Below are 14,030 nucleotides of genomic sequence, written 5' to 3' on the forward strand. Positions count from 1 at the left end.
ACCGCTTCCCACTGGCCATCTCCTGGAATGCTATAATCTTTTTTTCTGTATTGCTTAGTATACGGTTCTATATGAATGAACGGGAAGAGTGAAATTACGTTTCAATATGTTTTTAGGTTATGAAAATGAAGGCGAAAACGTTGTTTTGCTAGTAGACGCAAAATTGTTATATTTTTATTTACCATCCATATCTCTCTGGAGGCGATCAACTGGTCTCTAGCATCCCAAATTAGCCAGATGTGTAACTTCAGTTCCCCTTCAGTATTGCATTGCCACTTACTCTTTTCGTCCGCATTGTTTGTTGAACGTGGCAACTCCAAAAAATGTGCTTGCTCTGATGAAGCTGGTCTTTAATTTTTCTTCATTGGGTACAATTTACGAAAGCTTTCTAATTGGAGCCAAGAGTTTGTAGTTGAATTGCGCAACTTGACGCCTTATGCTCTCGATAAAAAATTTTTGGCTTCGTTCTAACGCATAAAAGCTTCGCTAGATTGGCTTAAGTGGTTGGCCAGAACGATTTAAGAAAAAAGAAATGATAAAAATGAACCAGGTCATCTACATACATTCAAATCCTTAACCTGCATAAATAAATCGAATGAGAAAAAACTGGGTTGAACGTTCAGTTATACGCAGAAGTTAAGTCGCGCTTAACTAATATACTTTTGTTCACCAGAATTGTAAAAAAACTTTTTGCAACCGGAATAGTTAGTTATCTTTTTTTCAATACTTTTCTCTTAATGATGCCATCTTAAATGAGCTCAAATTGTACTTTGAAAATTCTTTGTTTTGTTTCCGACTTAATATTTGTTCGATCTTATTTCCTTTTGTTCTGAGAGAAGTTTTTATTTTTGAATTTTATTGGAAAAAACCAACCATCAATTCTATATCGCTTTGCAAATGTCGTTGTCTCCTTGGATCACCCTCAGTTGTTGGCATTAGAATTGGGTAGCTCAAGGCACACCAGAAGAGTTCCGCTTAAAGACATCAGCTTGTGGGGGCATTTTGATTCAGTCATCTCTCTGCTTTTTCGGGCGTTAAGATTGTAAGTTTAGTGCTAGTCACTGGTCTCAGATGTTTCAGCGTCAACAAGCTGTTTTTTGACTCTAATATGCTTGGTTGCTTTTCTGAGTTCTGTTTTGACCTCTCAAATGGGTCTGACTACAGAAGGTACTTTGCTTCTTTCAGTTCAATATTTGTTGAACTTGGTAACTTTCTTCTGTTTCACTCCACAAGTAATTCCTCTTCTATCCATTTATATGGGTGCAGTATCTTGCTACTTTGCTATGATCAACAGAGCAGGACCCGGGCCGAGAATATTGCCAAATTTATGTTAGATCAGCGTTGACAAGTCAAAAAATTCACTCCAATTTTTTTACATAATTTTGCGTTGAATGCGTTGAATTTATTGTAGATCTTATATACTTTGCGTTGAATTTAGCATAGATCATACATATTTTGCGTTGAACTTAGCGTAGATCTTAAATATTTTGCGTTGAAATTAGCGTAGGTCTTACATATTTTGTGTTGATTTTACCGTTGATCATACATCTTTTGCGTTATATTTAGCGTTGATGTAACATAAAATGAACGCCTAGAACTCTGGGCATGGGTCTCAAGCCTCTGACCTCCTGCTTACAGTCACCTCTTCTACAATTGCACTGTGCCACAGAAATTTACTTTTCGTGGGAACCGTAACATCACGTTTCACATAATTTTAGCGTTTCTAAGCGTAGATCTTACATAATTTGCGCTGAATTTGGCGTTGACCTAACATAATTTTGCGAGCAAATCAGCTTAGATCTGTTTCAACTTTTGTTCGGTTTTGCTTCCTATTTTCTCTCCTTTCAACTCTTTCCAGTTTCTCCTGCTCGCAACCGGTTTCTGATTTGCTGAAAAAACTGCAAAAAAAATTGTGCCTGCCTACCTCATTCCATCACATCATCCAACTACAACCTACGACGTACACCCCCTCCTCACATACACCCCATATACCCCAACAAATAAACCCTACCCACACGTACCCCTCACCCTACGTACCCCCCCCCGTATTTCTCACGTACCAACGCAAACACCCCACCCCAACTGACCCAACCCCCTCCCCCCACTAACCCCCCCCCCCCCCTCACATACACCCCATATACCCCACCAAATGTACCCTACCCACACATACCCCTCTCTCTACGTAACCCCCACGTATTTCTCATGTACCAACGCAAACACCCCACCCCAACGTACCCACCCCTCCCCCACGTACCCCCACCCTACAAAAATCAAAAAGCAAAATTATGTAAGGTCAACGCCAAGTCCAACACAATATTATGTAACATCTATGACAAACTCAACGCAAAATATGTAAGATTGGCGTTGAATGTGTTGAATTTATGTAAGATCAACGCTAAATTCAACGCAAAATAGGTAAGATCTCCGCTAAATTCCACGCAAAATATGCAAGATTGAAGTTCAATATGTGGAGTTGATGTAAGTTCTGCGCCGAATCCAACGCAAAATATGTAAGATGTACGATAAATTCAACTTGCTTAACTCTCTTGAAATTATTTTTTGATAGAAATTCGTAATCACAAGTGGTATTTTTAGTTAAATGTGATGGATTCAATGCCATCTTTGTTGTCCAAGCCAGCCGACATGTTGCCAACACGAACATCAAAAGATTAATTCCTCTGTTAAAAAAATCTCGTTGAATGTTGTGGTGCAGCGCAGAATACTGAATGGGACAATCTCAGTGCAGATCGCGGGTTGGAAAACTAATGACTATTGAAACAACATACCTCAAAATGTTAAAACCGCTACTAAATGAGCGCGACCAGTACCGGGAGCGGGTTTTGACATTGAAGTATCAGTTCAAATGCAAAAAAATTGACTTCTGAAACTCAAAAAATTTACCTACTGAGTTTGGTTTGGTTTGAGTTAATGAACAGTAAAACTCTTTTCGTACTTGATTTTTGGCTTTTTTAGAATAGATATGCCAAGCTGCGTTGTTTATAATCACCTCGCTTTTTTCTTGTTTGCTCTCTTGGTGTTAACAAAAACGTTGTTTATCATCTAAGTATATAGTAGAATAACATCTTAGTCGATCCAGGTTCTTTGTGCCCTGACACAAACGTGCTTGCGTCCTAGTGCTGGGAACGAGGCCTAAGAGTGACTACGACATTCTTCTAACGTATTTAGGGAACCAAATGTTACGAAAGTGTTGAATTTCAATTGAAATTGAAAAAAAGGGATCAAATTTGCAGATTGGAATGCAGACTTTTTTGGTTGAAAGATTGAACTTAAACTTGAAGTTCAAAAGTCTGAAGTTGAATTTTTCAGGCTAAGCTCTCCGACTCGTAACTTTTGTGATCGATGAAATTGTATCATGTGTTCTCCAATGGGTTTGTTATTTGCTGCCTTTCCGTTTTTGATTGGTTAACGTTAGACTACTTGTTAAGAATGTTGCTGCAATTCATGCTATTATTGATTTTTTTAGATCCTTTTTCTAAAGTTTTAGCTCTACTGAGAGGTAACGATAAGTTAGCACCCCTATTTTGACCAATAAACAATTAATTTGGAATGAATATTTGAAATCCGAAATCAGATTTTTAAAACAATTTTTACAGCATTGATCCCATTGATTGTCCTTTTTGACACTATTTTTTTACTGTGAAACTTAGAAGAAATGCATCAATTTTACAATAAGATTTTTGGTAACTGAACGCTGTTTTATCCCAATTTCATAGTTAGGCGAGATGACTATTGTAGGGTATCAATGGAGTAAAAAATATTTGCAATAATTTAAGTTCCAATAATATTACATTAAAAATTGAACTTTTACTTCGTGAAAATAGTGGTTGCTAACTTAATTTTTGCCGTTCGGTACTTGAAAGTTGGAGTATAAACTTTTGTCGGGTGGAGTACTTGTTCGGATAAATATTCGAATAATTATTTATTTTTTGCAATATGGTACGTCACAGTTTTAGTTTGAAAATCCTTCTCTCCACCGTGTTAGTGGGCAATTTTTTATTTTAAGGTCTTTATCTGCTTAACGCAAAATTAGTTATTTCTAATTGAGTGTTTTCGACAAACAAAACATAATTTATAAAAATGGATTAGTAGCCTTGTGGTAATTGCAAAAGGCTTTTAATTTGTTTATTGTCATTTTCCCAGAGAGTGGCTCCTATTCCGAGCCTGCTTGCCTTTACTGATTATGGGTTTTTTTTGTTTACGTCAAGGCAAGCTATTCTTTTCAAATCCCTGTTTTATAATTTTTGATAGCTTCCTGTTCTTTTTTAGTCCAATTTCTTGTTGTTTTGACTTTTCCATTAATTTGGTTAGAGATTCATATGTCTTATCATTGTAAAGGTTATCTTCTTCAGGTCCGTGAAAATGTTTTATCACTTTTTGACCAGTTGTCAATATTTTTCAGGAATCGTTTCCTCTTTTTCTTGTACGACTTGCTCGCTTTCCATCTCATTCTTGCAGTTGAATTACTTTGTTAAAAAATGTGTTTTTCTTTTCCCACGTGAAACTCAGTAATGAGTGTTCTAATTTCATCATATCGTTAGCGGCCATGTAGCGTCATTGCATGTTAATACGAAAAAACCGATCATTATGAAGACAACATCATGCGGTGCTGCTGTTTCTGGGCCTTTTTGCGGCCCTACATTGTAAAATGTGGTGTCGCAGAAGGAGTTGTCCTGAGACCTCTACTGTTTAATTTATACATGAATGACATCGTTGAGTATGAGCAAAGCTCCAGGGTTTACTTGTGTAGTGACGATCTAAAGCTGCTGTGTCTTAATTGTTTCGATGGACTGCAGTTTGACATCAACGGTCTTATGAATGGTCATGCAAGAATCTACCGGAGGTTCATCCAGAAAAGTGTAAAACAATCAATTTACAATGCGGCCATTCCTCCTTATTCTTTGTGAAGACAAAATTATCGTCACTGGAGCGATTATGGATTTGAGATAGTTAATTGCTGATGGCTTTAGCTGGGCAAACGTGAAATCTAACTAAACTTTCTTTTTTCAATTTTTTTTCAAATCGTTTTACTGCAGCAAAGTGCTGTATCAGATAAGTATTGTATCTATTCTATTTTCCTGCTCCCCAGCTTTGTGAGTTAAAATTGGTTTTTGGAGAAGAGTTGGAACATTTTCATCGCAAAGTGTTGCGATGGGTTATAACGTCGGCGAGTTACAATGGAACGCTCTCGAATCTGAATATGTGATAATCAAATCGCGCAATGTGATCTTGTCTTGCTATGGAGAATCTGATTTGAACTATTTGATAGTCTCATTGGGCTCAATGTAAACAAAATGACAACCAGACCCATTTTTAAAAAGAGAACAGTTTAATTTTCTCGTAGGGTACCTGTCGCTAGGGAAACAAAAAGTGTAAAAAAATTGACACAAACAGTTGTTTTTAAGTTTAACTGGTAAAAATTCATTTGAAGTGGAAATCACACCATATGCCAGCTTGTTTGACAGGAACTGTTGTTGACACGGCTATCTAAAATCTTGTCTATTGACTTTTGATTACACATAAATCCACAATTGTTTCTCGCTGGTACAGTGGAAATGAGTTTCAATTCAATGAAAATTGATTAAAGAGTGGTGTAAAAGGGGCTGAAACAGATGGAGTATTCCCTACTAAAAATTTTTAGTTAGCGCTTTGGTTAATCTTATAGCTGGCCGTAGGTAAATTAAGCTGTTGTTAAAAAGCTCTTTTTTATATTCCTAATGATTTGGAAACAGTACGTTAAAGTTTTCAACTCGGTCAGCTGTCTTATACCAATTATTTGCAATTCATTTGACGACTGGATACGAGAACAAAAATATGCACACTTGAAAGTCCAAATCACCTGTTTCTCCAAAGAAAGCACCAAAGTTAAACGGATTTGAAAGAGACATAAAGCATTAGAGTTTTCTAAATGACTAACCGCAAGTGCGTAAAAAAGCATGAGTAATACTGTGATGAGTAATATATATTCTACAGTTTCAATAGTTTTGATACCAACGGCCATAATTTTCTCAATAATTTTCACTTGTGTTTGGAAATGAAAATGAGTGTTTATGGTAACCTAAATTTTCACACTGGTTTAATGTTTCTACTATTGCTGTTCCTACAACTACGGTCTCAAAACCCGAATTTATTTTTGCACGAGAATATAATAAACTCAATTGTTGGCATTCAAATATAATCTATTACAACAAGGTGTAATTTTCTCAATAGGATATAGTGTGACGGTTATTTGAAAGTTTTAGATAAAACAAAAAACGACTTGAACAATATTAACAGTATCAAGTTGTTGTTTGACAGATTCAATGAAAAGTACAGTAGCATTTTGTGCTGATACATGTCGTCAAAATCCAATTTGAAGCGGAGACAGTATTTTTTTACTCTCAATATAACTTGTGATTTGTTTGGGCAAACTTTTTTCTAACATTTTAGAAAGCAAAGTATTTTCGTGATAGAACAATAGTTTTCGAACAACCAGTGCACAAAAAAAATTCAAACAGACAACTGTTTCATTGGTCAATCTATCCACGCCGCCAACTTCTTAAGTTCTATCAACTTCATTGACTTCAAGTGATCTTTTAATACTTGTTGTATGAGTTTTTTAGAACCAAAACATTTTTTTCGACTACCGTCAGCCATACGCATTTTTTTAAAATGTGAGATCTGCAGTTCTTATATTGTTGTTCATGATGTGTGAATTTATGCTATCATATTTTTTAATTGTGCATTTTTCCATTGGGAATTCAAAAATTTGATTACCATCACAAGAGAAACAGCGAGAACGTCATATTACTGTTTAAGGATAGCTGTCACTAAATTTGCAGTAAATGTTAATAATTTATAAAAAAACAGCGAATGAAAAAACAGATGAGACCTATGAAAGAACAGATGAAAAACAGTTTTTATTGACGTTTAACTGGTCAGTGGTAATGTGAAGCAGAAATCACGACAAGTGGTAGCTTTTTCAATATGAAATGCTGTCGATTTCCCTATCAAAAGATTTTCAATCGACTGTTGAATACCTGTAAAATTACACCTGTATCTTGCAAGTAGAGTGGTAGTGAGTTCCATTTCAACGATACATGATTAGGAAACGGCTTAGAGGAAGATACAGATAAAATATTCCATATAAAAAATATTTGGTTAGTGCAGTTGTTAATCCTATAGCTGGCCGTAGTTAATTTAGGCTGTTGATGAAAGTCCCCTTTCAAATTCCTAATGTATTGAAGTAGTAAAATAACTTTATCATTTCAATCAGCCGTCTTATTCCAAATTTTTCAATTCTTTTGACGACTTGATGCGAGAACAAAAAATACACACTTCAAAGCCCAATACATCTGTTTCTCCAAAGAAAGCAACAATGTGCTACATGATTAGGAAATGACTTTGAGGAACAAGCAAAAGGAATATTCCTTGCAAAAACTATTTGGATAGTGCACCTGTTAACCCTATATATGGCCGCAAATTTTTTAAGCTGTTGATGAAAGGCTTCTTTCATTTTCTTAATGTACTCAAAGTGGTACGTTTAAAATTTTCAACCCGATCAGGTGGTTATATCCAGTAAGGTTTCAATTTTTTCGGTTCTTTTGACGACTTGATGCGAGAGCAAAAAATACACACTTCAAAGACCAATTCATCTGTTTCTCCACAGAAAGCTCCAAATGTAAATTAATTTTAAAGAGACATAAAGCAGAGCACTCTGAATGACTAATCTGAATAACTAATCACATATGCATGAAAAAAGCATGAGTACTACTGTGATGAGAAACATATATTGTACAGTTTTAATAGTTTTGATACCAACGGCCATAATTTTCTCAGTTTTTTCACCTGTGTTTGAAAATGAAGATGAGTGTATATGGTAAAACCTAAACATTCACACTGGTTTATTGTTTCTACTATTGCTGTTCCTACAACTACGATCTTACAATCCAAATTTTTTTGCAGGAGAAAAAAACTAGACCCAGTTCATGGCATTCAAATTTAACCTATTAAAACAAAGTGTAATTTCCCCAATAGGAAATGTTGTGATGGTTATTTGAAAGTTATAGATAAAGCAAAAAACGACTTGAACAACATTAACATTATCAAGTTGTTGTTTGACAGATTCAATGAAAAGTAGAGTAGCATTTTGTGCTGATACATGTCGTCAAAATCCAAATAGAAGCGGAGACAGTACTTTTTTACTCTCAATATAACTTGTGATTTGTTTGGGCAAACTTTTTTCTAATATTTTAGAGAGCGAAGTATTTTCGTGATAGAACAATAGTTTTCGAACAACCAGTGCACAAACGAAATTCAAACAGACAACTGTTTCCTTGGTCAATCTATCCACGCCGCCAACTTCTTAAGTTCTATCAACTTCATTGACTTCAAGTGATCTTTTAATACTTTTTTGTATGATTTTGGATATTTTTTTAGAGCCAAACATTTTTTTCCGACTACCGTCAGCCATACACACTTTTTTAAAATGTGCGATCTGCAGTTCTTATATTGTTGTTCATGATGTGTGAATTTATGCTATCATATTTTTTAATTGTGCATTCTTCCATTGGGAATTTAAAAATTTGATTACCATCACAAGAGAAACAGCGAGAACGTCATATCACTGTTTAGGGATAGCTGTCACTAAATTTGCAGTAAGTGTTAATAATTTATGAAAAAACAGCGAATGAAAAAACAGATGAGACCTATGAAAGAACAGATGAGAAACAGTTTTTATTGACGTTTAACTGGTCAGAAGTAATGTGAAGCGGAAATCACGACAAGTGGTAGCTTTTTCAATATGAAATACTGTCCATTTCCCTATCAAAAGTTTTTCAATCGACTGTTGAATACCTGTAAAATTACACCTGTATCTTGCAGGTAGAGTGGTAGTGAGTTCCATTTCAACGATACATGATTAGGAAACGGCTTAGAGGATGAGACAGATAGAGTATTCCATATAAAAAATATTTGGTTAGTGCGGTTGTTAATCCTATAGCTGGCCGTAGTTAATTTAGGCTGTTGATGAAAGTCCCCTTTCAAATTCCTAATGTATTGAAGTAGTACAATAACTATATCAATTCAATCAGCCGTCTTATTCCAAATTTTTCAATTCTTTTGACGACTTGATAAGGGAACAAAAAATACACACTTCAAAGCCCAATACATCTAATTCTCCAAAGAAAGCAACAATGTGCTACATGATTAGGAAATGACTTTGAGGAACAAGCAAAAGGAATATTCCTTGCAAAAACTATTTGGATAGTGCACCTGTTAACCCTATATATGGCCGCAAATTTTTTAAGCTGTTGATGAAAGGCTTCTTTCATTTTCTTAATGTACTCAAAGTGGTACGTTTAAAATTTTCAATCCGATCAGGTGGTTATACCGAGTATGGTTTCAATTTTTTCGGTTCTTTTGACGACTTGATGCGAGAGCAAAAAATACACACTTCAAAGCCCAATTCATCTGTTTCTCCACAGAAAGCACCAAATGTAAATTAATTTTAAAGAGACATAAAGCAGAGCACTCTGAATGACTAATCTGAATAACTAATCACATATGCATGAAAAAAGCATGAGTACTACTGTGATGAGAAATATATATTGTACAGTTCCAATAGTTTTGATACCAACGGCCATAATTTTCTCAGTTTTTTCACCTGTGTTTGAAAATGAAGATGAGTTTATATGGTAAAACCTAAACATTCACACTGGTTTATTGTTTCTACTATTGCTGTTCCTACAACTACGATCTTACAATCCAAATTTTTTTGCACGAGAAAAAAATAGACCCAGTTCATGGCATTCAAATTTAACCTATTAAAACAAAGTGTAATTTTCCCAATAGGAAATGTTGTGATGGTTATTTGAAAGTTATAGATAAAGCAAAAAACGACTTGAACAACATTAACATTATCAAGTTGTTGTTAGACAGATTCATTGAAAAATAAAATAGCAAGTTGTGCTGATACCTTTCGTCGGAATTCAAATTGAAGGGAATATATTAATTTCCGACTCTCAGTATAAATTGTGATTTTTTGTGAGAACGTTTTCTAATATTTGAGAAAACGAAGTAGTTATAGTAATAGAACGAGAACTTTTGAACAACCAGTGAATAAAAATTAAAACTGACAACTCTTTCCTTGGTCGAGTTATCCAAGCCGCAAACTAATTCAGGTCTATCAAATTCATTGGCTGTAAATGAGATTTAAACACGTTTTGTATGTTTTTGGATATTTCTCTTAGAGCCAAACCATTTTTGTCGACTACAATCAGCCATATACATATTTTTTCAAATTTACAGAGTGCCGTTTGCATTCTAATCTATTGAATGTGTGAATTTGTGCTATCATATCTTTTTTTAATAGCATTCCTCTTTTTGTAATTAACGTCTGTTATTAGTTGTTTTCGTCGGAAAGAAAGCAAACACTATGTTAGTGTATACAGATAGCTGTCACTAAATGTACAATAAGGGTAAATAATTAATGTAAAACAGAAATAACTTTTATTGATGTTTAATTGGTCACAGGTCATTTGAAGCGGAAGAAAAGTCATGTGCTAGTTCTTGCGATAGGAACTGTTGTTGACTCGTCTATCAAAAAAGTTTTCTCAGCTGTTGATGAAAAGCTCCTTTCATATTCCTAATGTATTGTAAGTAGTACATTAAAGTTTTTAACACCAGCTGTCTTATACCGGTTACACTTTTGCGTTTTTAAACTCATTTGACGACTTGATACCAGACCAAAAATGCACACTTCAAAGCGCTATACATCTGTTTCTCCAAAGCAAGCAACAAAGTGATACATGATTAGGAAATGATTTACGGTTACAAACATCTGGAATATTCCCTACAAAAACTATTTGGTTAGTGCGCCTGTTAATCCTATATCCGGCCGTAGTTAATATAAGCTGTTGATGAAAGGCTCCTTTCCTAATGTAATGGACGTGGTACGTTAACAATTACTAATCAATGAGACTTCTTAGACCAATTTTTTCATTTCTTTTGACGACTTGATGCGAGAAAAGAAAATACACACTTCAAAGCTCATTACATCTGTTTCTCCAAAAAAGCAACAAAATGCTACATGATTAGGAAATAATTTAGAGGAACTAAAATAAGAAATATTCCTTAGAAAAACTATATGGTTAGTGCGCTTGTTAATCCTATAGCTGGCAGCAAATAAATTAGGCTGTTGATGAAAGGATTTTTTCATTTTCCTAATGTATTGGAAGTAGTACGTTAAAATTTCAACTCAATAAGCTGTCCTATACCGATTATGTTTTTACTTTTTTCAGTTCTTTTGACGACTTGATACGAGAACAAAAAATACACACTTCAAAGACCAATTCATCTGTTTCTCCAAAGAAAGCACCAATGTTAAACTAATTTCAAAGAGATAAAAAGCAGAGCACTCAGAATGACTACTCTGCATAACTAATCAAAAGTGCCTGAAAAAAACATGAAAAATACTGTGATGAGAAATATATGTTGTACAGTTTCAATAGTTTTGATAACAACGGCCGTAATTTTCTCAATTTTTTTTCACTTGTGTTTGCAAAAGTAAATGAGTGTATATGGTAACAACTAAACATTCACACTGGTTTACACGAGAACAAAACATACACACTTGAAAGGCCAATTCATTGGTTTCTCCAGAGAAAGCACCAAAGTTAAACGGATTTGAAAGAGACATAAAGCAGGGTACTCTCAATGACTATTGACAAGTGCGTGAAATAGCATCACTAAGAGTGTGGTGGGAAATCTATGTTGTACAGTTGCAATAGTTTTGATATAAACAGCCGTCTTTTTGTTTTTTTTTTATTTGTGTTTGAAAACAAAGATTACTGTCTATGGTAACACCTGATTACTCAAACGGATTTGATCTTTTTGCTTTTGCTTTTCGAAGAACTACAGTCACAGGATCCATTTGCCTGCTATGATTTCTCCGCGCAAACGTAATAAACTCGATTTTTTGGAATCCAAGTTAAACATATTGATACAAATGTCATTTTCCAAACTTTTAATATTTTCCTCCAATGTCTTAAAAGCACTATCGCAGTTTTCGTGACTACAAAACAGTAAACAATCATCCGCTTACTGCAAAAGTTTACCAGTGTCACTTAATTGCTCTGGTCATTCATATATAAGTTGAAAACAAGTGGTCCTAAAACTCTCCCCTGAGGAACAGCTTGCTTTATTTCAGTCCATTTTCACACATCTCTTTTAACATAAACTAGTTTCATGCGATCGCTAAGAAAAAATTTTATGAACTCTAATGCAGAAATTGAAATTTTTAGAAATTTTAATTTTCTCAAAAGGATGTGGGGTGATAGTGAGCCGAAGGCAAGATATAATTGGAGCAAAACGGCATGAACAATATTATTGTTATCAATTTCATGTTGGGTTGATTAATAGAAAAAAGAATAGCATCTTGTGTCGATACCATACGTCGAAACCCAAATTGAAGCGGCGATAGTATTTTCTACTCTCAAAACAACTTGTGATTTGTTTGTGCATTTTTCTCTCAGATTATTAAAAAATTAAGATAGTTATCGCGCTAGGACAATAAATTACAGGGTCCATGATTTCATCAATTTTATATTTTGCTGTTATGAGGGCTCTTTTGAGCATCGTAGAAAAACACAGTCATTAATGCATCGATTTGTAAAGAACGTCATGTGGTGGACAAAATTTACTTACCATCAATAACAGCCCTAGCGAATGCTTTAAAGGGACCAGTGGGCTTGTCGGGAATTAACTCCGTGATAGTATCAAAACATTTTTTCTGATATAAGCCAAAAATCAAATGATGAGTTGCCAGAAATACATTGTGTTTCTTCATTTTTCCCAAAACTCTGCCCTAGGTTGGAGAGTAAAAAATTAAAACAATCTGCAGTTTTTTGTCGTCCACATTTATATCAACGAAAGAAATTTTAACTGTCGTAAAACTTAGAGCTTACTTTTTGTTCCCCTACAATATTGATAAAACTCCAGCGATCTTCCGCAGTACTAAAGGAAAGGAAACAGTTCCAGGAAAATTTCTCATGTTTTTCTTTCAGTAAATTAGACAAATGGCTTTTAAGCTTATTGTGTAATGTCAAACTTTCTGGCGATGAATTAAAAACTGAAATTCCCAGACGCTACTTGATGTTCGCGCAGTAAACTTTTGCATTCTTCGTCAAACCACGTTTCCATTAATGGTCATTCCACGTTTCCTGTATAGAGGTGAACTACTAGCCCTTCTAATTTGAAGAACAGTGCTCCAATTTGAATTGTAATGGGGGCGAAGTCCTTTTTTTCTATTAATTCTGTTCGCACGTTTTCAAGATATTTGAAGTCAAATCGGAACAGTGATTTCGGTCACGCTGAAATAGGAAGCGGAGCAAAAAAGTGAGTGGTTTCTCGCTTTCTCGCTAGTGGTTTTTTTTCACAAGCTAAAATTTCACTTGAATTTTTACTGTTTTCTCAATTTTTTGGATCGGTCTATTTTCAAAAAGTTTTTTCTAATCTATTCTTAGTTTACTCTAGGTCTAGTTGTTTGGTTGAGCTCAATTTCAATTTCTCGCTAGAATTTTTTCTTCAGATGCGGCATTTCGACATTGATTTTCTGTTTTTGTTGAAAATTTTCTATCTGATTTTTATAGAAATGGTTTTCCCAAATCACATGTGGTGCGTTCTAGGTCTAGTTTTTGTTTAGTCGATGAAATTTCTGTGAATTAAATTTTATTTTGTCGTCTCCATCGATGAATCCTATGAACTGATTGGAATTGACTTTTTCAATAAATTCAGTGACTTCTACATGTTAGCAGTTAAAGTTTCTGCGAATGACGTCATTTCTGCTTTTAAGTTAATTGCGTGGCTTACCTCACTCAAAAAAATGACTTTTGAACTCATTTATGGAAATTTAAGTTTTATAAACAATTACTGTTTAGTGTGCATCTAAGTAGTGCCAAACGTATATGCCCTAATTCTTGGCAATTAGTCATGAGTTTTTGATTTTGAATATCAATTTCTAATTACCTATTCGA

This window comes from Convolutriloba macropyga, chromosome 10 (genome assembly GCF_964194025.1).
Source record: "Convolutriloba macropyga chromosome 10, txConMacr16.3, whole genome shotgun sequence".
NCBI lineage: Eukaryota > Metazoa > Xenacoelomorpha > Acoela > Convolutidae > Convolutriloba > Convolutriloba macropyga.